The sequence below is a fragment of the Dipodomys spectabilis genome, unplaced genomic scaffold (genome assembly GCF_019054845.1).
Source record: "Dipodomys spectabilis isolate Male_0828 unplaced genomic scaffold, ASM1905484v1 ptg000002l, whole genome shotgun sequence".
Classification (NCBI taxonomy): Eukaryota; Metazoa; Chordata; class Mammalia; order Rodentia; family Heteromyidae; genus Dipodomys; species Dipodomys spectabilis.
In genome coordinates this window covers 48,682,004-48,707,385 of record NW_024870679.1, presented here as the reverse complement: position 1 = coordinate 48,707,385, position 25,382 = coordinate 48,682,004, and the positions used below count along the sequence as shown (strand labels likewise).

General features: G+C 48.4%; 1 protein-coding gene across 1 annotated transcript in view; it reads left to right on the top strand.

Annotated features, from left to right (window-relative positions):
- The first annotated feature begins 21,288 nt into the window (after positions 1 to 21,288).
- Positions 21,289 to 25,382, top strand: part of Hivep3 (HIVEP zinc finger 3) — a 135,145-nt gene continuing 131,051 nt past the window's right edge. Inside the window, exon 1 of the mRNA XM_042684202.1 lies at positions 21,289 to 21,368. The gene's annotated coding sequence lies outside the window, so the exon portion shown is untranslated. The remainder of the gene's footprint in view (positions 21,369 to 25,382) is intronic.

The following is a 25,382-nucleotide window of genomic DNA, read 5'->3' as shown; positions in this document are numbered from 1 at the left end:
ATTGGTTTGTATATGCGTGTACATTTCTAACTAGGGTGTTTTAAATGTGTCATTTCATTTTCTCCTGACATCCTGTGAGGCTGGCTTCCTTGTCCACCTCACAGATAAGGAGGATCCTGAGGCCTAGGGGGCTGAGCAGATGTCTAGGGCTGGTTGGGCTCTCAGACCCATTCTGAAAACCATGTCTGCCTTCCCACCATTGGAGAAGAGGCAGGATGACAGATGACAGCCCCTTCCTGTCCCTGACCATCCGCAGCCCCGCCCCCCCCCCCCAAGCTGAGAACTGCGGCCCAGACAGCCTGGGGGATCCCAAGGCAGGGGGAGAGACCTGGAAGGAACAGAGAAGATGGAGTGAGGGCTGGGGGGGGGGGGGGGTGGAGAGGGGGTCGGGAGACACTGCCAGAGGAAATGAAAGCAGCTTTGAGAAAAAGGAACGAGGGAAGAAAAGCAGAAACTAAACAAGTGACAAAGAAAACGAGAGTGTGTAGAGGAAGTAGCCACCAGGCACGGTACCCCTGGAGGAATCCCCCACAGACCAGAGTTTCCTCTCCTCTCAGAGAACAGGGGAGGTGAGAGGTCAGCTGACCAACTGCTCCCTGGTCACCTGACCAACTGCTCCCTGGTCACCTTAGACCAGGGCACAGAGCAGCCTGGCAGATTTTGATAGGAGGACCTCATCCCCCACCCACCCCACCCCCAGCCCAGGAAGGCCTGGGGTGGGGGTAGGTAGGGGAACAACACAGGCCTGAGCCCTGGCTGCAATCCTTTTTGTGGCATACTTATTGGTCCTTGCTAGACCTCAGTTTCCTATCTGTAAAATGGGTCTCACTGCTCTGAACCCACAGAACTTTTGGGTCTGTTTGCTGTGACAATGTACTTGTCTGGGGCTCCAGGATGGGGGAATCCACTGACCAACTGCTTAGACAAACATTTACCCAACTTTTCCTGGTCCCTGGCCACTCTCTGTGTTGTTGATTTTTGAGTCGAGTTAAGTAAGGACTGGTCTTGTTCCCAGTTAGATGCTGCATACATTCCCTGCTTTTTTACCCAGCTCTCCCATGGTAGCTGTGTGACCCCAAGCAGGTGACTTAGAGCAGTAAGTCTCAGCCTCTTAGTGCTGGATGAATGGGGGAGGGCAGTGCTTAGCCCCGCCAAATGTCAGAACAAGGGTACAGGGACAGCAGGAGCAAAGGCAAAGGGGGCAGGGCACAACGGGTGGTAGATGAGGCTGACATGTCATCTTTACTCTAAGGCCTCACTGACAGTGCAGGGTCAACCCTTCTGCAGCCACATGTCCACATCCACTGGGGCAGCCACTGTCAGCAGACCAACGTGGGGAAGTCCCTTGCAGGGGGCTCGTTTCCTGTGAGCGGGTCTGGTCTGGGATTCCAGCAATGGCAGCTGCGGGGGTGAAGGTGTCACTAAGGCCAGCTGGGCCTCAGAGAGGCTGTGACCCACTCACTGGCTACTCGGGGCTCATTTGCATAGGAAGCAGCTGTGGCTCATGGGCCGCTCGCTGCTGCTGGCCTTCATGTGGCTATAGTCACCCTCTCAGTCATGACCCTGCAGTGGCTGTGGGCTACTCAGTTCTCAGCCATGTGCCTCTCTCTTCTGCACAACCACAAATCAAGTCTCCAGCCCCATTCACTCAGGGCTTTCCTGTACTGGCTCAAGTATGAGTGCCCTCCGTAAAATGGGGGTGACTTGCCATTGCCTCCCTGGTGGGTGTGAGGATGAAATGCGGTGAAGACTAGCACCCCTCCTCCTATCCTATCTACTTCTGCATTGCTTGTGAAGGAGAACTCACCAGAACCCTGGACATCAATTACCCATCTGCAGAAGGAGGAAGAAACAAAGCATGGCCCACGGGTGGCTCAGCTCAACCTGGCTGCCTCATCCCTTCATTCTGCCTTACGGTACCGCCATCCCAGGCTCGAACCGTCTTCCCAAAGTCACTCTTAGGAACAGACCTGATATCAGTCATTGAGCTCTGAGTCTGAACAAGCATCCAAACACTTCAAGGCTGGATGATTCATAGAGGAATTCTAAGCCCCTCATTCCCAGTGTTCCACCCATTTTACAGAAGGAAAAAAGAAGAGAGGCAGAAGAAGGGACTTGAGCAGGGTCACTGGGTTTAAATGCAGCAGGCCTGAGTTTGAGACCAAAAACTGTCCTGAATGCTGTGGATCTTGGGACCTCCTAGTTGCGGCTTCTATGTCTCTGGTTCTCTCAGTTTAAGGGGAACTCGAACCCAACCTGATTCTGCAGAGCAGTGCAAGGCGTGGGAGCCTGGGGTGGGGAAGCGGTGTTAACCTAAGGAAAAGCATCTACAGAATAAGGTGCCTGGTCTTCCCATTGGGATTTACCTCTTTTCCATGGGCCTTCAGGGGGATGTCAGGACCCTCCTGCCCTCTCTCCTTCCCTTCTTCCCTCCTTTCCTCCCTTCCTTCCTCCTTCTCTTCCTGTCCCCAGGTCATTCATGTGGAAAGGACATGTTTCAACTCAGGGAGGGATCTGGGTAGAATCTAGACCTCTGCCCAGGCAGACTAAGGGACAGTCACCCATTTTTCAGGGTTGTTGAGCATAGCCTGGAACTCTTGTAGTGTCTTCCTGTCTTCAGGATCGTTGAGGGGAAAGAACAGAGACGGTGGCTGTCTCTCAGTTTCTCTGGGGGTTCCTGGGGGATACTATATGCTGGCTTGCGTATCTGTGCTGTGTGTCTTTGTTCTTTCATTCCTGGATGCAGGCTGCTGGAAGGAACAGGGGTTGTGAGTGGCAGGCAGCAGTTGGGGCTTGGATGGTTCTGGAGAATTCCCAGCTCTCCCCTCAGTATTGTTAGGCAGGTCACACATATATCTTGTGAAGCTGGATTGTCCTTTGGGGCCACAGGGCAATTCAGGAGGAAGAGATGGCCCTGCTCTCCCACCTCTTGGCAGCTCTTCTTTGTGAAGAACTATCTTTCTCTTGACTTTGTCACTGGAGGAGGTTTGTGACAGGCAACAGGAGACAATGACTGGAGAGAGGGCCATAGGCAGTGGCTTCAGCCTGTCTGGAAACCTTGATGGTCTGAGGCTACTAGTGCCAATCCTCCGGTCTGGGGGGTGGGAGCGGTGTCTTCATATATGTGCGTCTGGGTTTCCGAGATGGTAAAAAGTGTTGAGTCCCAGGTTTCAGTTCTGCCTTTTGCATTTACTTGCTGTGGATCTTCGGGCAAGTCACTTGATCTCTCTGAACCTCAGTTTCCTCCTCTAAACTACTGAAACAAGCAGCTGGCCCACCCTTTCCTGGGTTGGGGTCAGATTGCTAGTGGGAACAGCTCAGAGGACATCCCTGAGAAAAACAGTGGTGGAGACACAGGGAATCGTCTTTGTTATGGCCTTAGTGCTCATCTGCAGTTATTCACAGCCTTCTGCTAAGCCCTGAGCCTGATTCCTATCTTAGCCTGATCCAAGCCTTGGTGCTGTCCTGGCAAAGGAGCAGAGCTACCCACTGAGCCTTGAGCTCATGACCTCAGACAGAATCCAGCAGACTTACAGTGATAGGGGCACAGGGTGGGGGTGGGGGTGTGTACCTAGGCCCCTGGATTCTTTATCAGCCGTCAGATGCCTAATGTGTCATAGGTGTCCCTAGGTCACCCTCTCGCCCACCCCTAGCCCCCAGACTTACTCATCAGCTAGGAGCAGGAAGCTTCCAACCTCCACCAAGGGGCCTTTAAGAGATTAGGTGTGGCCAGATGTGCACTGAGCCTCCTTAATGTAAGATCGAGGCTAGGCTCTGTTCCCTGGCCCTCTGTTTTCTAGGCTGACAGTGGTATTCTCTGGTGGGCATTTCTACTCACTTCAGTTGGCAGCAGCAGTAAGAAAGAAAAGCTCCTTGATGCCCAGCCAGCCCTTCCATGCTCTCCTGGGGATCAGCCTTATCAACCATTCTCAGAGGGGGTGCCAGGGGGCACCAACCAAAAGGAGAGCACCAAGAAGACATGTGTGGAAGCTGTATTTGCAGAGTGAGCACGTACTTAATGTAGAGATAAGCTTGTTGATTTGCAGTGGCTTGGAAGGTGAAATGGTGCTAGAAGGCCTTGTTAGCACACACTCCATTCCACTCCCAGGCCACTGCTACCTCATGTTAACCCAACAAACCTGAAGAGAAGACTCCTATTTAGACCACCCCCCTGAGGACAAGATGCTGCGATCCCAGAAGAACCAAAGGCTGTGAGAGGTGATGACATGCGAAGGAAGTTGGGAAACCTATTTGCTCTCTCTCTCTCTGAAGCCAAGTCACCAATTCCATCACTGGTCCACCAGTCTTTAGCATAATCTGATTAATCATGTTACTCTCCAAACTTGACCAAAGAAACCTACAGGAGGGCTCATCTGATCCCCTAGCCCTCACTCTGGGCCCTAAAAGCTTCAAGGAGATGCTCCATGGCTAAGTTCAACCTCTCTTCCCAATTGGCAGCAAAGAACAACGTTATTACTTATAATTATCTTGATTTCATGTTTTCCTCCCCTTGGCTCTGCTCAAGTTCTTGGCACCTGCTCTTTCTTGAGTACTAACGAGTGCTCGCAGACGCTAAAATGAAGTGCGGTAAGAGGCAAACAAATCTAACGAGATGGATCCGAATCAGCCAATTCTGCAGAGTTTCAGGCACTTTTTTATGGTGTGTGCACATGCACGTGCTCGTGCATGTGTGTGGCTACAGCTCTAGGCTATGCTGCATTTTCTGCTGGTGAAATTCCCCCTTCCCAGGTTTCATCAAAACTCAGAAGCTCTGTGTTTCAGGAAGCTCCCCCAAGAATTCCATGCTTTCCAATTACCACAGTGCAATGAGCCTGGGTACATGGCACAGCAGGGGGGTTCCTGGAAGGGATGATACCCTAAACTCAAGCATTCTCACTGACACTTTTGGCCTTGCTTCCTCTCCTGCTCCCAAATGATAAGTCCTGTCTGCTCCACATCTGGCAGGTATATCTTTCCTTCCATTCCCACTTCCAACAGCTGCACTTCACCTGGATTTTTATAGCTGTTTTTTCTTTCTTTCTTTTTTTTTAGGGAATTAATCCTTCTCCTTATTAATAAGTTTTTTTTATTGTGAAAATACCATACAGAGGGGTTACAACTACAGAGCAAGGTAATGAGTACATTTCTTATCAAGCATTGTTGCCTCCTCCTTTGTTTCCCCTTCCCATCCCTGCCCTCCCATCTCCACCCCATCCCACCACCTGCCAAAGTTATAAAGTTCATTTTTTGACATAGCATCCTGTACATCTCATTGTTGAAATGGGTCCACCTGTATCCCTATTTAAACAATTTGTTTTTTCCCTTCCCCTCTCCAAATTATACCAACATCAAATACAGTGAAAATAGGGGTTATACCATGGGGAGGGACATACAAAACAACAAAAAAAATCACGTTACAAATATGTTAGAAGCAATAGCAAGAAAGCAAAACCATTTTAGTCCTTATCTTGGGGTTCATTTCGCCTAACATCAACTTATCTGACCTTTTCTGCTTGTCTCAGACATATTACTAGTTATTGCAAATAAGGGAAACCATGGGACCTATGTTTCTTTGGGCCTGGCTTACTTCACTTAATATAATTTTTTCCAAATCTTTCCATTTCCTAACAAATGGGGCAATGTCATTCTTTCTGATGGAGGCATAGAATTCCATTGTGTGTATATACCACATTTTCTTGATCCATTCATCTACTGAGGGGCATCTGGGTTGGTTCCATATCTTAGCTGGTAAATAATGCTGCAATAAACATAGTTATGCTGGTAGCTTTAGTATGCTCTTGTTTGTGATCATTTGGCTAAATGCCCAAAAGTGGGATTAGGGATAGGGGAGCTCTATGTGGAGTCTTTTGAGGAACCTCCATACTACTTTCCAAAGTGGTTGAACAAGTTTACACTCCCACCAACAATGCAGTAGGGTTCCCTTCTGTCCACATCCTCTCCAACATCTGTTGTTGTTAGAGTTCTTGATTATAGCCATTCTAACTGGGGTAGGTGGTATCTCAATGTTGTTTTGATTTGCATTTCTTTTATGGCTAGAGAGGTTGAACATTTCTTCATGTGTCTATTGGTCATCCTTCTTTCCTCTTCAGAGAAGGTTGCTTCTGCCACACCCTTCCAACATGGGCCCCATGGTGAACCAGAGGGATCTATCTAGAAAATAAATCTGGACCCTCTCATCCTCTACATGCTCCCCATGGCTTCCAAGATCAAATACTGGATTCTCTTAGGGCCCTTAGATCTTCCTTTCACTCTTTCCTCTCTGCAGTGATCTCACAGCCAGACACCCTGCCTAGCTGCTGCTGCTTCCGTCTCCAGCTTCTTTGTAAATGTGTCTCCCTCTACCCAGAAACCTGTGATTTGTTGGTTTTCCCCTCATTATACAAAATTTCTTTTCTTTCTGTTTATTTTAAGGTCAGAGACCAGAACGCGAACTCAGTACCTAATGCTTTTGCCTTCATCCCCATATTACCCAAAAGGTGATGGCAATTAGAAAACTTACTCAAATTTTTGATGTTTTTATTTTATTTTATTTTCCCTAAATTTTGAAAGGTTGTACAAGAGGGTTGCAATTTAATGCACGTATACCTAGGTGTCCAGTGCTTCTTGATCAGTCACCCTCCTATCATCCTTCCCCATCCTGTTTTCCCTCACCCAGACCCATTTTACACTTCCCACTTCTTTGTTTCTGTTTTTGTTTTGGGGGTGGGATGCTGGTCTTAGCGTTCACACTCCACCTAGGCACTGTCCCTGAATTTCTTTTACTCAAGGCAAGTGTTCTACCAGTTGAGCTACAGCTTTACTTCTGGCTTTTTTTGGGAGGGGGGGAGTAGTTTATTGGAGACAAGAGTCTCATGGACCATTGCGCCCAGGCTGGCTTGGAACCACGATCCTCAGATTTCAGCGTCTTGCTCTGGGTCCTTGCTCTGGAATAGATGGATGTATCCCTCTGTTAGGGAACAGAGTCCTCTTTCCCCAGAGGCAGCACAAGAGGGGCATGAGAAACAGGCTGAAGCTGCCTGCCCAGGTTCCCAACCCAGCTGTGGTCCCATGAACAGCAGAGTAATCATGGGTGCTTCAGTTTCTCACCTATTCCTTTGTACTATTACTGCAAGTATTAGATGAGTTTATGTAAGTAAAAGCTCTCAATAGAGCCTAGTACATTTGCTACTTGTACTGGTAATTAACCAGTTCAGCTGCTTATGAGCTTTTCCAGAATTGTGGTGCCAGTATTTAATATATGATCAACCCTTTTAACAAACTTTTCAACATCTAATGCCATATGCACGGTGTCATAATGAAGATGGCTAGAATTTACTCAGCTTGCTTCACTGAAAATTCACACTTTCCGAATCCCAGCTCCCATACTGCTCTCTCCCCTCAGCTTCTGGCACCCACGTTCTGACCTCTGCTTCTCTGATTCTGCTTTAGACAGCTCATACAACTGGACTTGTGCAAGTATCTGTCCTTCTATGATTGCTTTATTTCCATTTGTATGTGTCATCTACATTTATCCACATCACATGGATTTAGAGGCTAAAAAGTATTTCATTACAGATATAAATTATGTATACACACATATGTACCCTATTTGTGAAATGACTCAATCATGAAAACCACAGCCTCTCCCTCCTTCTTTTGTCCCTTTAAGTGTTGTTCAAGGGGCCCAGACACCACCCCTGGTGTCTTGAGTTTGTTAAATTCAGAGAATTCCCTGGCCACTCTGACCAACCTCTCAACCTCCAGGTCTGAGGTGGAGGTCCAGCAGGATGTTTGAGAGTGGCCATGGGTAGGAATAGGACCCAGGAAAGCCCAGTGGCTTAAAATGGCTAGAACTGCAGCTACTGAGGATTAGCCTCTGGAGTATGGTGTGGCAGTGCCCAGGCACCCTCCACAGTGTGAGTCCTTGTGTGGCTAGGAATAAATCACTTCTATTCTTGGCCTGTATGACTTAGGGTAAGAGACATCCTGGCTTTCTGGAAAGGACAGGAGTGCTGGGAGTGGCAGGCAACTAGTCAAATCATAACACACTCTGATGTTTAACTAGATATAATATAATATAGATATACTACATAAAACCTTTTTTCTTATTCTCCTATTTTCTCCTCCTCCTCCTCCCTCTTCCTCTTTCCTTCTCTTTTTTCTTCCTCCTCCTCCTCTTCCTCCTCCTCCTCTTCTTCTTCCTCCTTCTTCTTTGAAGTTTGAATACAAGGCTTCCTGTTTACAAGTCAGTACCATATTAGTTGAACCATGCCCCCAGTCCTTTTATTCTTCAAATAGGGTCTTGTGTTTGTTTTGGCTGGCCTGGACCACAATCATTTTACCTATACCCCCTGGGTAGCTGGGAGGACAGGTACACACTACCAAGCCTAGATTTTTATTGGTTGAGATGAGGGTCTCAAGAACTTGGCTTTGAACTTTAATCTTCCCAATGTCAGCCTCTTGAGTAGCTGGGATTACAGGCATGAGCCATCATGCCCAGCTTGGCAAGAAACCTCTTGGTGATCCCCATCCCCATGTTGATGCTGGTGTGAATCATGTACCCTGCTGGCACTGCTATGAGACAGGTGAGACTGGGGAGGAACTCTGTGTGTCTGTCTCCACGCCTGGTCTCCACATGATCTCTCTCTGTTATTATGGTTTTTCTCCCTTCCCCCAGAACAAACATCTCCAGAATCCCAAAGGTATCCACTGAGCCTGGGCCTCCTGCAGGACCAGGGACCCCCAGAGCAGTGGAGCTCAGGAGCATCATGCAAGCACCTGTCTTTCTGTGGTTGGTAGGATTCACTTTGCATGACAACTCAAGCAGGCCCCTTCCATATCAGGGACACGCCCCTCATGAGGGGAAAAACTGAGTCACAGGAAGGAAAAAATGACGCACTTGGGCTGCCTCAGCTTTTTTTAGACAGGTGAGTTATTCCTGTGAATGAAGGAATGACTGTTGGTACAAGGTAAATATGAAGTGTGGACACAGAAAAACTTCTTGCCCTACTGCCCTGCTCCATCTTACTTCCAGCAGAGAGGCCTATCTGTGCATAGAGCCGCCCTGTTGTTTAGCACCCAGACGTCCAGGCCCCTAGGCCTTGCTCAGTACTTGACTTCTCTTTCTGTTTTGTTTTGTTTTTTTTTTTTTGGGTCCGGTCGTGGGGCCTGAACTCTGGGCCTGGACGCTCTCCCTCAGCTCTTCAGCTCAAGGCTAGCGCTCTACCACTTGAGCCACAGCGCCACTTCTGGCTTTTTTCTCTTTGCTTATGTGGTGCTGAGGAATCGAACCCAGGGCCTCAGGCATGCAAGGCAAGCGCTCTACCACTGAGCCACCTTCCCAGCCCTTGACTTCTCTTTCTGTTCCATATAGAGGAACCAAACCAGCTTAGCCAAGTCCTCCCCATCCTTCCAAGCTCCTCCTGCTTCCCCACTGCCAGGAAGTCCTCAGGCACCTGATTACCCTTTGTGGTGACCAGGGCCACACAGCATGTGCTGGAATATACTTCCAGCTGTCTGACCTCTGCCTCTCATTCTATCAAGAGTGTGTTTATCACTTCCACCTGGCATGACTCTTGCTTTCCAGTCTCCCAACAGGTCCTGGTCCATCAAGGCTAGTTTTTTCCCAGCCAAGAGAGAGGGTTAGATACAAACCCTGACCCCTAGCCCAAATCCTTAGGGCCTTCTCTCCTTCCCTGTTAAGTCTTGGCTCCTAGTACACTAGGATTGCTAGTGCCCTTGTGTGCTAGGTTCAAGGTCTCACGGCTATAATTGTGTGTGTGTGCGTGTGTGTGTGTGTCAGAGAGGGGAACAGAGACAAAGACAAAGAGAAAGACAGAGACAGAGAGATAGACAAAAGGACAAGGAAGAGCAAAGGGGTAGAGGAAGGGAAGTGGAGAGAAGAGGGCTCACGCAGGCTCTTCACACCCTGCTGATATCCCAAAGCATCTGAGAACAGCCCTCATTCTTACCCACTGACCTGTCCCAGTGACCCCTTATTGATGCTCAGCCTACTAGTGGGGCCAGGTTAGCTGATCAGATCCCAACATATCTCAATTCTGTCATCTACAAAAGAGAATACAGGAACCTTGAGGGCCCACAAATATTTACAACTGCAAGTGCTTGGGACAAACATTTGCTAAGTATTCTGTATGAGTTGCCTTAACTCTTAACAACCATTAGTGGTAGATGCCCTATCAGGCCCATTTTACAGAAAGATCTCAGGACCTAATATGCATGAGTGCAGGCCCACAGACAGTTTGTCTGGCCCCAGGCCTATGCTCACCTCTACTCCCCTTCTGTAAGGCCAGCTAGACCAGGAGCCTGCACTCCTGGGTAGAAAGTCCCAGTCCCACCACTATGTCATATAGGGACATTCATAGCCCTAGGCCTGTTTCTCTTGCTTTAAAATGGACCAACTAGATATTTCCAAGGCCCTGCCAACTGTCATGTGACATCATTTTGATGGTTCTAGGGCCTTGAACCTGCAATGTCCAGCAGCCATGCAGTAGTGGAGGAGTCCTGGGCCAACAGGCAGACAAATCTCCCTGTGGCCTTGCTTGCCCATGACTCCTGCTAAGCCTCCCACCCAATTTTAACCTCTCTGCTCTCCAAGATCCCTACAGTCAGACTCAGAAACTCACCAGGCTCATTCCTCTCTCAGAGCCTTAGCATTGCCCTCTCTCTCCACCTGAAATGCTCTTACATACCTCCCTCAATGTCCTGGGACCTTTGTTCAAATGCCATCCTGCAGAAACCCTATCCCTACCCCAGCTACAAAGTTCCTCCTAACCCCATCTCTACACACATTCTCTTCCTTGCTTTCTCTTTTCTCTCCCAGTGTTCTACTACCTGACAATATTTCTTTATTCAACTGCTGTCTGTTTCTTTGGCTTATAATTGAAGTTTTATGAGGACAGCATTTTGAATGTCTGATTCAATGCTTTAGAACAGTGTCTGGTCCAGAGAAGGTACTTAGTCAATATTAGTTGAAGGCAAGAGAAGGGAAAAGAGGAGGTACAATGTAAGTTTCACAGTTTGCCCCCCAAGTGCTGCAGTTGTAGGCAGCTAGGGAAGGAGAATCCTACCTGGGACAGGAAGAGGTTGGCATTGTCTGTCTGACCAGTCCAGGATTCTGAAAACTGCTTTGCATGTCCCCCGGTCCTGTCCAGCTCCCCCCACCCCACCGCTGGCTTCCCATAAGAGAATATACCCCCCTCCCCAGCCTGGAATTCATGTGCTTCTTCAGCCTTGCCCAGATCTCTGACCTCTCCAGCCTACTGTTTCCTGGTGCACCATGACCCATTCCCTCACAGGTGAGGGTACCAGGCTATCTGTTCACAAGGCCATGCCACCACTTCTGGTCTGGGCCCTGCCAACTCTCCCAGCCCATCTCTCCTACTTCCAGAGAGTGCTTAAGAATCAACACACAATGGGCACCCCTAGCCTGAGGGATGTTCTTGTAAGCAGGCATGCGAGAGTATAGACAGGGTGGTCCAACGTTCCCTCTATGTTGGTTCTGGGAGGGCCAAGGACAGTGATGATAAGGATGCAACGTGAACTATCCTGCCTTAGCCAAGCTCTTTTCCCTCTGGCCCAGACTCTTGTGCCAGCCCTGACCCCATGGGCACCTGCCACCTCATTGAGCTTCCCACAGGTCTGGAAGATCTCCTCTCCAATGGGTCCTCCATGTTGGATATAGTCCATCCCACAAGTCTGTGATCTTTCCTAGACTCTACCCAGGCTTTCCTGCCTCACTCAGGCTATTCCCTCTGCCAATCCTTTCTGTTTCCTTCTCATCCTTATACTTCCAGCACCAATGGCATCTCTCCCTTTGGGCTCCCCAGAGCCCTCAGGTGTGACCAGGAGTCAGAGGCCCTTGCTGTCTATTGCCATGTGCTGGCAATAGATGTGCTCACTTCTGCCACTTCTTGTTTATTTATGTGGTGCCCTTGTGGTTTTTGACTTGCTTGGCATGGAGAAATTCTACAGTTAAGTTTTCTCCCTGGGGATGCACTGAGTATAGAACATGCCATGTGGCAGGCCTGGTACCATATAAGCTTCTGTTTATGGAAGCCCAGCCACAGTTTCAAGAGTCTGTTGTTTCCTCTATAATGAGACCAAGGCCCAGAAATGCTACGGTTCTTGTTGGAACCATATAGCAGTATGTGACAAGGCTGGTATGGGGACCCTGCTCTGGCTGATTTCAAAGCTTTCTACCACAATGTGTAACAGAGGCAAAAATAGCAGATAGCATTCTAAATCCTGGCTGGCAATGAGCCACCTAGGGCATTTGTTTGTCTTTTTGCCACCTCGGATTTCCCCTATCTCCTATAGGTGCTACCATCTCAGTCCTGGCAAATAGCTGGCTGGTGTCTAAAGGCCTATGGTTCTCCCCTGTCCCTTCCCAGGCCTAGCATGGATCCCTTTCAAGTCACCTGGGGCTCAACCTCATATGCATTTCTCTCCAGGATCCTGTGGGGAGGAGGGCTCCCCACATGCCTAGGGCTGCCAAACTGACTGCCGCCCCTGACATCCAGGCTACAGATCAATAAGCCCATATCCTTCCCCTCTCTCTTGGCCATCTGTTTTCCCTGGTGATCCCCAGGGAGTCTGCCAGGCTGGCTGAAAGCACTCAGGTTGAAGAGAAGAAGCTATGTGGGGGCCATCTGTTTCAGAAGGTGCATCCAGCTGGGGTTCCACAGCTGAGGGGACCATCCTAGGTGACAGGGGAGTGCCGGGAAGGGGCAATAATCAGGGAACTAAGATTTACCTTTACCTTTAGACTCATGGTACACCCAAGGGATGGAAGGTTGGCTTTTGCTTGGCCATATCTCAGGGGGAAAAGTGCCAGAGAGAGCAGGGAAGATGGTCTGAACCTTCCTTGCCACCCCCAACTCCTTTTAAAACACACACACACACACACACACACACACACACACACACACACACACACACTTAAAATTGGGTTGCCAGTGACAACCTGGCATATCATCTTCTTTTTATATTATTCTTAGCCCCTCTGTTGCCATAGCAACTGAACAATGCTTTTTAAATATAGCAGTTAATTTTTTTTTTTTCAGTTTCAGCAACAAAGTTCTGGTGCTGTCCAGAAGGCCCAGGGCTGCTTTCGCTCCAGAAGGGGTGGGAAAAGCCCTTCAAGCCTGTCTCCCCACAGGTCAGTCCCAAAGTGTGAGCTGAGGCTGGTTGTCGTGAAGCTGCCTAAGGACCTTCTGTGTTCCCTGTCATGGCCACCCTTTAGAACCAAGATGTAGTAGGCAGAACTGAGCCCTGGGTCCACATCTCTTCCCAGGCCTGGAAGCTCACATTTCCTCTCTGAGCTTGAGTCTCTTTGTCAGGTCCTGGGGAAGATAGTATCTGCTGCGCAGACGCTGAGGAGCAGAAGGAGGCAAAGAGGGCATGGTGCCCGTGGGCAATGCCACAGATGCCTCTCCGCCTCCCTCCTTTCTGCTCCCCCTCCTCTGTACCTTCTCTTCCTTTCTTCCTCACCTCCTTCTCCCTTTTACCTCTTTCTCTTCCCCTCCTCCCTACTGTCTTGAATTATTGATGGTAAATTCCCAGCCAGTAACATCAGAGGGTTAAAATCCATAACCAGCCTCCCTTCAGTCTCCCCTCGGATCACCCTCCCTCTCTCCCTGAGTCGATGAGCTCATCACAGTCATAAATCATACATCACGGCTTGAGAACCCAGGCCCTGTGGTCCAGCGCCTGAACTGCTCAAGCAGGAGGCAGCTGTTCGGACTGACTGGCTCTGAAGCCATGAGCAGAGTAGGCAGCATTAAGTGGGAGTGTATTTGGGGAGGGCAGCTGATGTGACAGCCTGTAGGCACCGCCCCCCCCCAAGCCCTGTCAGGGAGCACTCCCTGTCTAGGGACTGGCGGCATTGTTTCCAGTGCACTCAGCTGCCCAGCACCCTCCCACCATCATCCTACACTTCTCCCCAGACTTTGCCCACCCCCTCCACCTTGCTCATCACCCACTCATTTCTCTGCATCCCAGAGCTTAGCATGGTGGGCCTCAAAATGACACACAGGAAAGTTTCTGATGCTCAGAAGCCCTTGAGAACATGTCCTGAGCTGCCCAGCCAGTTGTGAGTTCTTCTCACTGGAGGGTTCAACTAGAGATAGACCCTCCAGGGGCCGGGATGTTGTGGGAAGGATTATCGGTGACAAATTGAGTAAGCGCTCATCTCAGCCTATCATTCTGTAATGGAAACAGTCATACTGAAGTCACCATATAATTTTGCAGAACCCTGAGTACCAATTATTATCCTCATGTACCAAAAAAAAAAATCAGTTAAGTTGTCCGGGATCACTATGAAGCTGACTCTGAATACTCTGTTCTTTACGTTCAATTTTTCCGGTGGAAGAGGCATAGGATTATTAAGCAGCGACTAAGTCCCCCTAGCTCCATGCTCAGAGACCTGCTGAAGGCCAACGCTGATGTCTGGAAGCTGACAGTCTTGTAGAATTGCAAGGAAGAGGAAAGACTACTCTAAGTTGGTGTCCGGGTAGGGAAGGGGAAAAGCTGATGAAGGATGGGTAGGTGCCTGCATAGTCAGACCCACTGTGGGACATGGGCTTCTGTGGACATGTCATGTCTTAAATTATTAAATCCTCTTCAGGAATGGCTCTGTGTCCACTTTTGACAAATACTGTGCTGGGGGGGGGGGGCGGTGGTCAAGGTCATACAGCTTGGCAGTGGAGGGCCCTCCTGTGACTTAACACCAAGACTGCCACAGAGGAGAAGCCGGCAGAAGGAGAGAAGACTACCCTACAGTGTCCAGATTCTGGGGCATCAGTCCAGTCTCCATGCAGTCCCAATGTCAGTCCAGCTACGAGGTAACAGTTGAGGGTCCTAGCTCTGGCACCCAGCCCAGCAGAGTTCCCTAGTGCTTTCCTCCTTAAAGGCAGACAGAGGCTGGGGGTTGGGGGAAGCAAATCATGCTCAGAGGAGAACCTGTAAAGCCAGAGCTGGGGCAGGACCTGACTTCATTATTGGTTCTCTGGGACTCTGAGGCAAATCAGCCCAGCGCCTGAACTTGTTTCCTTTCTCACTCAGAGGACACAACATCCGTTCTCCTGCCTGTCTCTTATCTATCTCTCATACCAACATTAACTTGTCATCCTTAGTATAGGCCCTGACCATCGGCCTAAAACGTCAGCTAGCCCCGGGTACCCACCACCCCCTGACCCTGCGTTATTTTTCTTTAGAACACTTACATTCTGAAGTTGTGTTCTGCACCTGTAATGTACCTGTCACTGCCTTTCCCTGCCATGAGACTAAACCCCATGAAGGCAGAGAGGAGACTGTGCCTGGCACAAGTGAGCACCATCACTTGTCACTGGGTGCAGTAATTGCGTGTGTCAAATCTGTCTCCCACATACACTGTTGAGGTCCCTGTGGTACAGCACAGAGGAGACTGGGCTGAATGTTGAAGCAGGGATTAAAACTCACCTCCCTTACACCTCAGTTTCCTTGATCTATACATGGGAAGGCTGCTCACAATCAAGGCTTATTCAATACCCTCCCTTGGTGATGTCCCGGGATTTGTGGCTTGCTGGTTGGTGATTCTGCACCTGCACTTGATGTGTGTATTCTGCTGTTTGCCACCCACTGCTCGTCCCAACTTCCAAGGTTGGTCACTGCCCAGAGCCTGCCTTCCCCCTTGATGAGCAATTAAAGACTCAGAATAGCCCATTGTTGAGAATCAGGTGCTTGGACCCTGTATTTATCTCCAGCGTGCCACGTGTGTTCAGGCCCAGGCGAGCCATGTGGTGGGCATCATTGGAACTGCTTAGGCTGCAGGGACCATGTCTGGCTTTAGAAGCAGCCATCCCTAAGGGGCAGCAAGAACTGGTGAGGAGCAGGATGGGAGGGAGTCAGCCTTTACTCTCATGTATCCCCACCAAGGCCATTATTATTAGAGGCCATGTTATTAGACCTGTTTTATAGCTGGGAAGCCTAAGTTCAAAGATCTCATCTTCCTATGGACTTACCTTGAGGTTATAGAGCTTCTGAGGGAAAGAGCTTGGATCTGAACACCGATCCTCTTCACATTCCCTGTGCAGTGGTGATGGTCGATCATCATTTGCCCATGGAGCCATAGCCCCAACTGCCGGCAAGTGAGCAAGAGTGGAACCATGCTTGTAGGTATTATGGGTCTACATTTGCAAACCATCTGGCTTTGTGGGTATCCCCATTCCTGTGTGCCTATTCTCCTGATCTTGTCAGCTCCTACCTTCTCTTTGAAGGGCATGACGTCTTCAGTGCCTCAAGTGCTATAAAGGAGAGGAAGCTAGAAACTTGAGACCAGCCATGCCTATCACAGGACAGTCACTAGGAGATCAGCCTGGGGGTGGCCGAGCAGAATCCAAAGAAAAGAGCTAGCTAGGTCGCCACCCAGGCACCTCTTCTTGCCAGTTGTGTAATATTTGAGAAGCTGGCTAATCTCTTGGACTTAGCCTTCCTAGCTGTAAAGTGGGAGTATGCAGTACTCTGCAGAGGTTCAGTGCCACCATCCATGCAACATTCTTAGCCTAGTCCCTGGCAGCAACCAGATGCTCGGTAACCAAATGCCAGCTGCCATGATGTCCCAGGGGCAGTGAGCGTGCTTGGGGTGTGAGGGTACACACCCTAAGGGAAGCAGGAACCAGCTTGCATGTGCTTTTAACATTTAATGTTCCATGACTATAAATGATATCTCATGGAATTTGCTTAGAGTTTTCTTTCTTTGACTTCTTCCTAGGAAAGCTAGAAGTGATGTGATGTGGATGTAAGTTTTCATCCAGGATCCAAGTGTATTAGCTTAGGCAAGTTTTCTTGTCTTTTTTTTTTTTTTTGGTCCGGTCGTGGGGCCTGAACTCTGGGCCTGGGCGCTGTCCCTCAGCTCTCCAGCTCAAGGGTAGCGCTCTACCACTTGAGCCACAGCGCCACTTCTGGCTTTTTTCTTTCTGCTTATGTGGTGCTGAGGGATCGAACCCAGGGCCTCATGCATGCAAGGCAAGTGCTCTATCACTGAGCCACCTTCCCGGCCCCTCTTGTCTTTTCAAACTGTCCAGTTTGTCATCTCTAAAAGGAAGAACAGAGGTTAAGTGCACAGGATGGTCAAAAAGGCTCCTTCATACTGGAACCTTGCACAGTGCCTGGCATGCAGAAGCACTTCATGTGACTTTGTTAAGTTGAATTGCTGTGAATGCTAGGGTTTTCGGAGTAATGGGAAATAGATAATGTAGATATTTTGAAAGAGTGATTAATATATGTATCATTGCTACTGTATGATGGGTCCTAAAAGCAATGAGTGGGTGAATAGATAGATTAATAGGTGAGTGGGTGGGTGGATGGATGGATGGATGGATGGATGGATGGAAATTTGAAGTCCACAGCTTCAGCTTTGCACTTGTTAGTTAAGTGATCTTAATTCAATTCTGTCTCTATGGTTCATCTTCTTTCTCTGCAAAGGATTGAATGAGCAGCGCTATCTACTGGGGCTCACAGATGAAGAAACTGAGGCAAGGAAGGCTAGTGTGTCCAGGGTCTCAGCACTGCAGACCTCCTATGGAGGTCAGGGTACCCTCTGGCCCTTACAGGCTCTGGTAAAGATAAAATTAGGCAAGGATATGAGGCTTCTGGCTTAGTGAATGTTCACTCCTTCCAATCAGCACAACAGTCCACCAGCCTCAAGGCTTGGTAGGGGCAGCTGAGAGCAGGAAGGGTCTGTAGCCACCATAGGGACTGGGTGGCCTACAGGCAGCTGCATGCCAGCTGGCTCCTGGCCCAGGCACTTAGGAGGAACTCCTGTGTACGTACATTCTGAGGACCTCCCTGCCCCTAAGGGAGAGGGCTGTTTCCCCAGCAGCCGCCTCTCCTCTGAGAGGAGAGCCCACACTGGGGATAAATGGAAACTTTGCCTTTTCATAGCAGTCTGTGGCCCTAGAGGGCAGAGACTGAGCTACCTAACAGTTTCCCTGGAGAAGAACCCAAAGCCCATGAGAAGCAACACGGTAGCGTAAAATGAGCTGACCATCTAATGAGTTGCACTGGGGTCAGTGGCTGGGGTCCTTATTAAGCTCATTGTCACTTTTGACATATCCCATATATGGCATTTTGAGTAGGTGTGGGTGTTCCCATTTTGCAGAGCAGAAAGCTGAGGCAAGTGCACAGCTAGTGTGTGACAGATGACCGAGTCTGACTCTGGAACCTGAAATCCTCACCTCTTGCCATAAATATAACCAGGCCGTGGACAAAAAGCAGCTTGGAGGAGCAGGAAGGGCTATGAGGCCTGGAAAGATGTCTCCCTTCACCTGGAGCTGCTGGGAATGAGGAGCTGGGGACCCTGAATTGCCAGGAGCCAGGTTCTAGCTCACCTCTCTCCAGGGGAGAACTGTACTCATTCAGCCACCTAATAAATGTTTATTGGAACTCTTGCATGAGTCAGGCCTTATGCTAAGCAACTAATGTATTGTGAAGAATAATCATTACACCCAAGCCTTACTCGGTACAAGCTACTGTTCAAGGCACTGTAAATAGATTGCTCATTTAATCCTTATAGCACCCCTGTAGTACCATCTTATTATAGACGAAGAAACGTAGGACCAGAAAGTTTAAATAGTCTGCCCAAGTTCCCATAGTTATTAAATGTCAAAACTAGAACTTGAACTCAGGCAGTCTGAGATCAGAATTCATATTGTCTAACTGTTTCAGTGCTTTTGTGGCTCTCATATTTCCTACCTTCATGGAACTTGGCTTCTTTCTTTTAAAAATGCACGTTAAAATAACACAACAACTTAATGCCATTTTATTTGCTATGAAGCAACTGGGCAATGAAAATGATTGAAAAGTGCTTGGTATCACGGGGCCAGCAGGAAAGGGTCAAAGTCACAGTGGAATGACCTTGTTGTGTGCAATGGGTCCATGTTATACTATAGCTTTGACTTCTGAGTGCCTTTGGCAAGGCCTCTCACTTTGCTGAGCCTCTGTTTTTTTTTTCACAAAATGAGTCATCGGCACCTATTCTATCTCCCTTTTTGTGGTGGCTAAATGAAGTGGCAATAGGGACAAGATTTCAAAGTAGAAAAAAACACCAAGTAAGGGGTTGTTCTCGGAGTCATGTAAAAACTTAATGTCCACTTCATGAATGAATGAATGGTCCTAGCAGCTGTGCAGATTAGCTCTGTGAGTGACAAGTGGCCCTTTGGTCATCTGTTGGTGTTTATTGGAACCACAGCAAGTCTCTTTCTGCTTGCCAATGCCCATGCTACTGTCCCTTGAGTTGTGCTTCCAATACTGCTTTATCAATCATTCATTTGAGAGGCAAACCTATGCTTGACCATGGGGAAATGAGAATGAATCTGGAATGATCTCTGCCCTCCAGGCCACATAAGGTATGAAAAGCCACAGTATTGATAATAACAGCATAGGCAATAATGGCCAGCAATGACTAAGTACCAGCCACAGGTCAGGTATTCTATTGAGATTTTATGTCTATCATTTTATTTCATCATCACAATTGTGCGAATCACTAAAAGTTCTGTGAATCATTTTACATACAGGGAAATAGATTTAGTTTGGTTAAGTAAGTCACCCCAACTTCACACAACTCAGAAGTTACAGAGCTAAGCATGAATTTGAGAAAGAAGATGTAGATGCATATGACTCTTACAATAGAAGAAATACTATACATCCTCAAGAGGGCCAAGGACAGGCCTCTTGGGGGCCAGAAAGGTGGAAAGAGGGTAATGATGGGGATGGGGATGCTGCCATTGTTGGTCCTACTCACAGTGTTGATGATGGCATTCATAATGATGGTGATGGTGGTGGTAGTGATGGAGATGAGATGATAATGAGGAGGTAGGTGATAGGTCTAATGATGAGATGATATGATGGTTGTGATTATGTTTATGACAATCATTTGGTGCCTCTTGGCTAAGTATCTGCTTTGGGCCAAATCCTAACCTTGGGTGCTTTCTACGTTCTCATTTTATCCCTATAACATCTTCCTGTGTTCAGGATTATTCTCCATTTTACTCCTGAGAACACTGAATGGCCCACTCCAGAGCTCATGCCCTGATTGAACCAGGCACAAGCTTCAGCAGGCCTTACCAAAGAGCTGCCGCTCCTCCTGTTTCAGGAGTCCTGCAGGGCTGGCACCTCACAGAGGCCCCATAAATACCTGTTAAATGAATATTGAATTGATAGATCCTCCAGGGCACACAGCCTCAAGCCCAAGAGACATAAGTAACACCCTGAATGAGTGTGGTAGATGCTGTGATTACTAAAATACAAGTTAATTGTAAAACATTATGTTCATTGCAGCTTTTGTATTGTTTCTTCCTAAGTATGCAGTTACCATTCAGAGATGATTTGAGAAATATTTTCACTTAAAAGAGGCCCATATGCTGCATGCCAGTGGCTCACTCCTATAATCCTAGCTACTCAGAAGGCTAAGTTCTGAAGGTTGAGATTCAAAGCCAGCCTAGACAGGAAATTCTGGGAGATTCTTATTTCCAATAACTACCAAAAAGCCAGAAATGGAGCTGTGGTTGAAGTGGTAGAACACTACCCTTGAACAAAAAAAGCTCGGGACAGTGCCAGACCCTTAGTTCAAGCCCTAGGACCAACCCCCCCCACACACACACACATACACACACGTGCACGCACACACGCACACACATGGGTGCGCACCCACATGTGCATGAAAACAAAGAGACCTATGTGCTGACAGTATTGGCAGCACCCTATACAACAGGTTCAAAACCCTTCATCCTGTGTCCAGCTAAGTGGGCCACTCTCCAAGCTGGGTGTGTGGAAGCTGGAGCAGAGTCTAACCTGCCTCTCTGACTAGAATTGAGCTGTCACTTTCAATGACTCCATAAGACATGAAATTAGCATTTAACGGCTTCCCAGATGGTCACTGGGTGCTCAAAGGAAGGAATAAATAATGGGAGAAAGAGTGAGTGATTAAAATAGCTAGTTGAGGCGTTTTCCTATGGAGGACATGAAAGTGAGAATCCAGGCCTACAGCAGACCTGGGGATGTCTGTGGGTCCACAGGGTGGGGGCCCATGATGTCCCACTCTGTGCCAAGGGTGACAAGGCTGTGGTCATATGGCCAGGGAGAGAGAAGCATGGCTTTGGTGGGCAAGGGTGGTGGCTGGGCTTTGCTCTCAACAAGGCTGCGCTTCCCAATTTCTCCAATGCATTTTTCACACTCCAGGGGAAGTTGACAGATGGTGGAGGTATAATATTCTCACTTCTCCACTTCCCACAGGCCTTCCCCAACACAGTCTTCGAAGCTCTTAGACATCTCTTGCACATGTCAACCATGAGATCACGGCTGCCTTCTGACAGGTAAGTTCCTCCCAGCTCCTCACCACTACCATAGATACAGCCCCAAAACCACCAGGCCATGTCTTGTGGCCAGGCCTTGAGATAAAGATGGATGCAGCCTTAGTTAAGAGAAAGGAAGCCCAGGCTCCCCCAGACTTGAGGGGGAAAAAATTACTCAGACATCCATCATCCTATAGCTGGTGATTTTGCTAATAGCTGCATATAAGGATTGCAGAATCCTGGAGCAGGGTCTAGGGAGCTGGCTCTGACCCCAGAGATAACTTTCCCTGTCAGGAAAATTCCCAGCAAGCACCTGCCTCTCTGTGTCTCCTTCTCAGTTTGTAGGCAGAGACAGTGAGACTCAGAGAATGGGGCAGGCATTAAAGCAGCTAATGGAAGCTCCAGCTTCTGGAAGAGAGGGAGGGCAGTGGTCAGCACTACAGCCAGCTGACTCTGCCCCAGGACTCAGCCTCCTACTTAATCACTCCATGGGCCTCCCGCCCACAGAGAGCCCCACACTGGGCTGGATGTGCACTGTGTATGTACATAAGTTCCAGTGTGTGCTTATGAGTGTACATGTGCTTCCTTGAAGGACGTGCATTCTAGAAAACCCTGCTTGAAGACAACCACCAGCCCCATACCTGCCCTCTCATAGCCTCTCCTCTAGACATCTTTTATTGCCTTCTGGGCTCTGTTCTGTGCTATGCACTGAGACATAGTGCAAATGAGTCATGACATTGCCTTCTAGAAACTTCCATTCCATCCGTAAATTGCTATAGAACAGCAAAAATCTGTGAAGCAGAATAGGGTATTCATGGAGGTAAAGTGGTTACCTATGTCTAAGGTTAACTTTAAGCAGAATTTTCTAGAAGGAAGGCAAATTCCTCCCTCTGTGAACTTGTGATTAGATCTGTTCTGTCTGGATTGATTGTGAAAATGATCTGGAAGAGACAATTTAAAGGTGATACTTGAACTGGGCTTTGAAGGATGAATAGAAGTTTATCAGGTACTTCTCTCCAAGAAAGAAAGCCCCATGGGCTGAAAGGACATCAAGTGCAAAGTTTCAGTGGTTAACACAAGACAGTAAAGGCTGGAAAAGGGTGGAAGACTGAGTGATGTGCTAGGGAGTTGGGATTAGATCTTGCTTGAAAGTCATCAATCAGCTCCTTGATTCTGAAAAGGGCCTCTGACTACAGGACAAGCTGAAAGCTAAGAGCAGGTGCCTCGTCTTAGAACCTACTGAAGCCAGACACCTGTAACCCAGGAGGCTGGGATCTGAGAATCATGGCTCTAAGCCAGCCTACGCAGAAAAGGCTATGAGACTCTTATTTATGATTAATGACCAAAAAAGCCAGAAGTTGAGCTATGGCTCAAATGGTAAAGCACCAGCTTTGATTGAAAAAGCTAAGGATAATGCCCCAGAACCTGACCTTAGTTCTAGCCCCAGTACCAGCTTATGCATGCGCACACACACACACACACACACACACACACACACACACACACACACACACACACACACACACACACACCCTACTGAATAACAGCTAGGAGCCGGGGGCAGTATGCTGCTAGCCAGCTAGCCAAAGTCACTCCATGCCTGAAGGCATTCACAATTTAATCATTTTTGTATATTTAATGTAAATATATAATTTATGGTTTCTTGTGTTTTCTTCTGAGTACACAAGTAATACATATTAAGAAAAATTTGACCAAGCACCAATAATTTGTGCCTGTACTCTGAGTTACTCAGGAGGCTGGGAACAGAAGGATCAGCATTTGAGGCCAAGCTTCCGCAGAAAAGTTCAAAAGACTTCATCTCAAAAATAACCAGTGAAAACATAGGGCTGGACGAGTCACTCAAGTGGTAGAGTACCAACCTAGGAAACACAAGGCCCTAAACACAAATCCTAGTTCAGGAAAGGAAGGTGGGGGAAGAGAAGAAAGGGAGGCAAAAAAGTAAGAGAGGGAGAGAAGGGAGGAAAGAAGGAAGGAAGGAAGGAAGGAAGGAAGGAAGGAAGGAAGGAAGGAAGGAAGGAAGGAAGGAAGGAAGGAAGAAAGGGAAAATGAAAATACAGGAAAAAGAAACTAATTTGCCTAATATTGCACAGTCATGATTGAGACAGTGAACTTCTCTCTTCCCTTTATTCCTGTGGATGTATATGCAATGTTTTTAAAGTATGTGTGTGTGTGTGTGTGTGTGTGTACGCGCGCGCGCGTGCACGCATGCTTGGAATTATGGTCTGCAGTCTAATTTTTACCCCAGGCTGGGCTGTTGAGTCAGGCTGCTAGGCAGGGCAGGGCGCAGGGCAGGGCTGTCTGTCCCTGAGTCTGGGAGAGCAGGAGGCCGCAGCTGTGCAGCTCCCCTCCTGCCAGGTCGGCTGGTTGGAAGCATCTGACCTTCGGATGTTCGTGTCTCTGGCCAGTGCACAAGTGGACACTAATTTTAGCTTGGCCTCTGGGGTCCTCTGGCCTTGGGGCCCAAACATAATGGACGCCTTATGTAGACAGCTGCCAACGGTACAGGAAGAAGCGTCCCACCTTAAAATGTTCCTCGTGGCCAGCCAGCACTCTGCTCTCGGAGAACAAGCCAGTTCCCTGTTCCTTTTCACCCCAGGAAGGGGTGGTTATTTGCACTCATGGCCCAGCAAGCTGCACCCGGAGCAGGCGGCCCACCCAATGCACATGGGGGCTGCGTCTCTGGATGGGGCTGTGTTTGTACAGGACAGGCTTTGGCTTGAGCTGAAATAGCTGGGAGAGACTTCTCCAGATGTGGCTGGGGGGTACGGAGGCCTGGACTATCCTCATGAGTGGGTGTGGAACATTCTGGAACCTCGTGCTTCTGGAACCAAATGCTTTACATTTATCAAGTATGTACAAAGGAACAGTGCTTCTAGATGTTTCACTTTGTTCCGGCAAGGCCCTGTGTATTTGGTGACAGTGTTCCTGTTTTATAGGTGAGAGGAGAGAGGCTTGGGAGGAGAAAGTCACTTGCTTCTGGTTACAAAGCAAGTCAGTGACAGGGAGATTTGAGTGGGAACCGTCAACCTGTATCTCTCATTAGAATTCTCTGATTCTCTCCAGCACCCTGTAGGAAAGCAGCTTAGCCAGGTATAGAGCCATTCATTTCTGGTCTGTATTTTTTCATCCAAAATGAGGATGCTTTAATTTTCACCCCAAATAATTCATGTTTGGGATAGGAATGCAACCATGCAGCAGAGCACTGGTCTAGCATGTGTGAAACCTTGTGTTTGAGCCACAGCTAGTAGGAAAAAAAGGCACAAATTTATTGAAAATAACTATACCCAACTGGTCTGTTTTAAAACACAAGTTGAGCCAGGTGGTGGTAGCTCACATTTGTAGTCCTAGATGCTCAGGGGGCTGAGGTCTGAGGATCACAACGTAAAGCCAGCTGAGGCAGAAAAGTCCATGAGAGTCTCATCTCCAATTTTTAACTAGCAAAAGTAGAACTGTGGTTTAAGTGGTATAGCACTATTCCTAAGCAGAAAGCCAAGCTAGAGCACAAGACCCTAAGATCACAACCAAGTACCAAAGATAAATAAAACACACACTGAATCATGGAGAATTCTTACTTTATACTGTATACAGAAAGATTTCCCTTTGCCCCCTGAATGTAAACTGTCTGTGGACACCCCAACCCTGAGTTCTCCAGTGCTTAGATGTCTTTATCTTGACATTTGCAGGGGGTGGGGGTTGGGGCATGGAGGCTTTCCTTATGAGCTGCCTCTTTGCCCAGATGGACTTCCACAAGGAGGAAGATTCTTGGACTACTCACCTACAGATCCCTGGGCCTGCACTGGGCTGGACAGTGTGTGTATTGGCCCCTAATCCATGGTCTTTCATAAGCTGGAGCTTCAATTGGCCAAGACTTGTTGGAAGCTGGCAGCCAGTGGGAAATAAAGAGGTTGCTGGGCCTCAGGTCCAGGAGGTGGCTGCAGGGCAAGTCAGAAAGCCTCTACCTGAGGAAGCTGGGAGGGGAACTCCCCAGATGCCTGCTAAAGACCAGCCCCTACC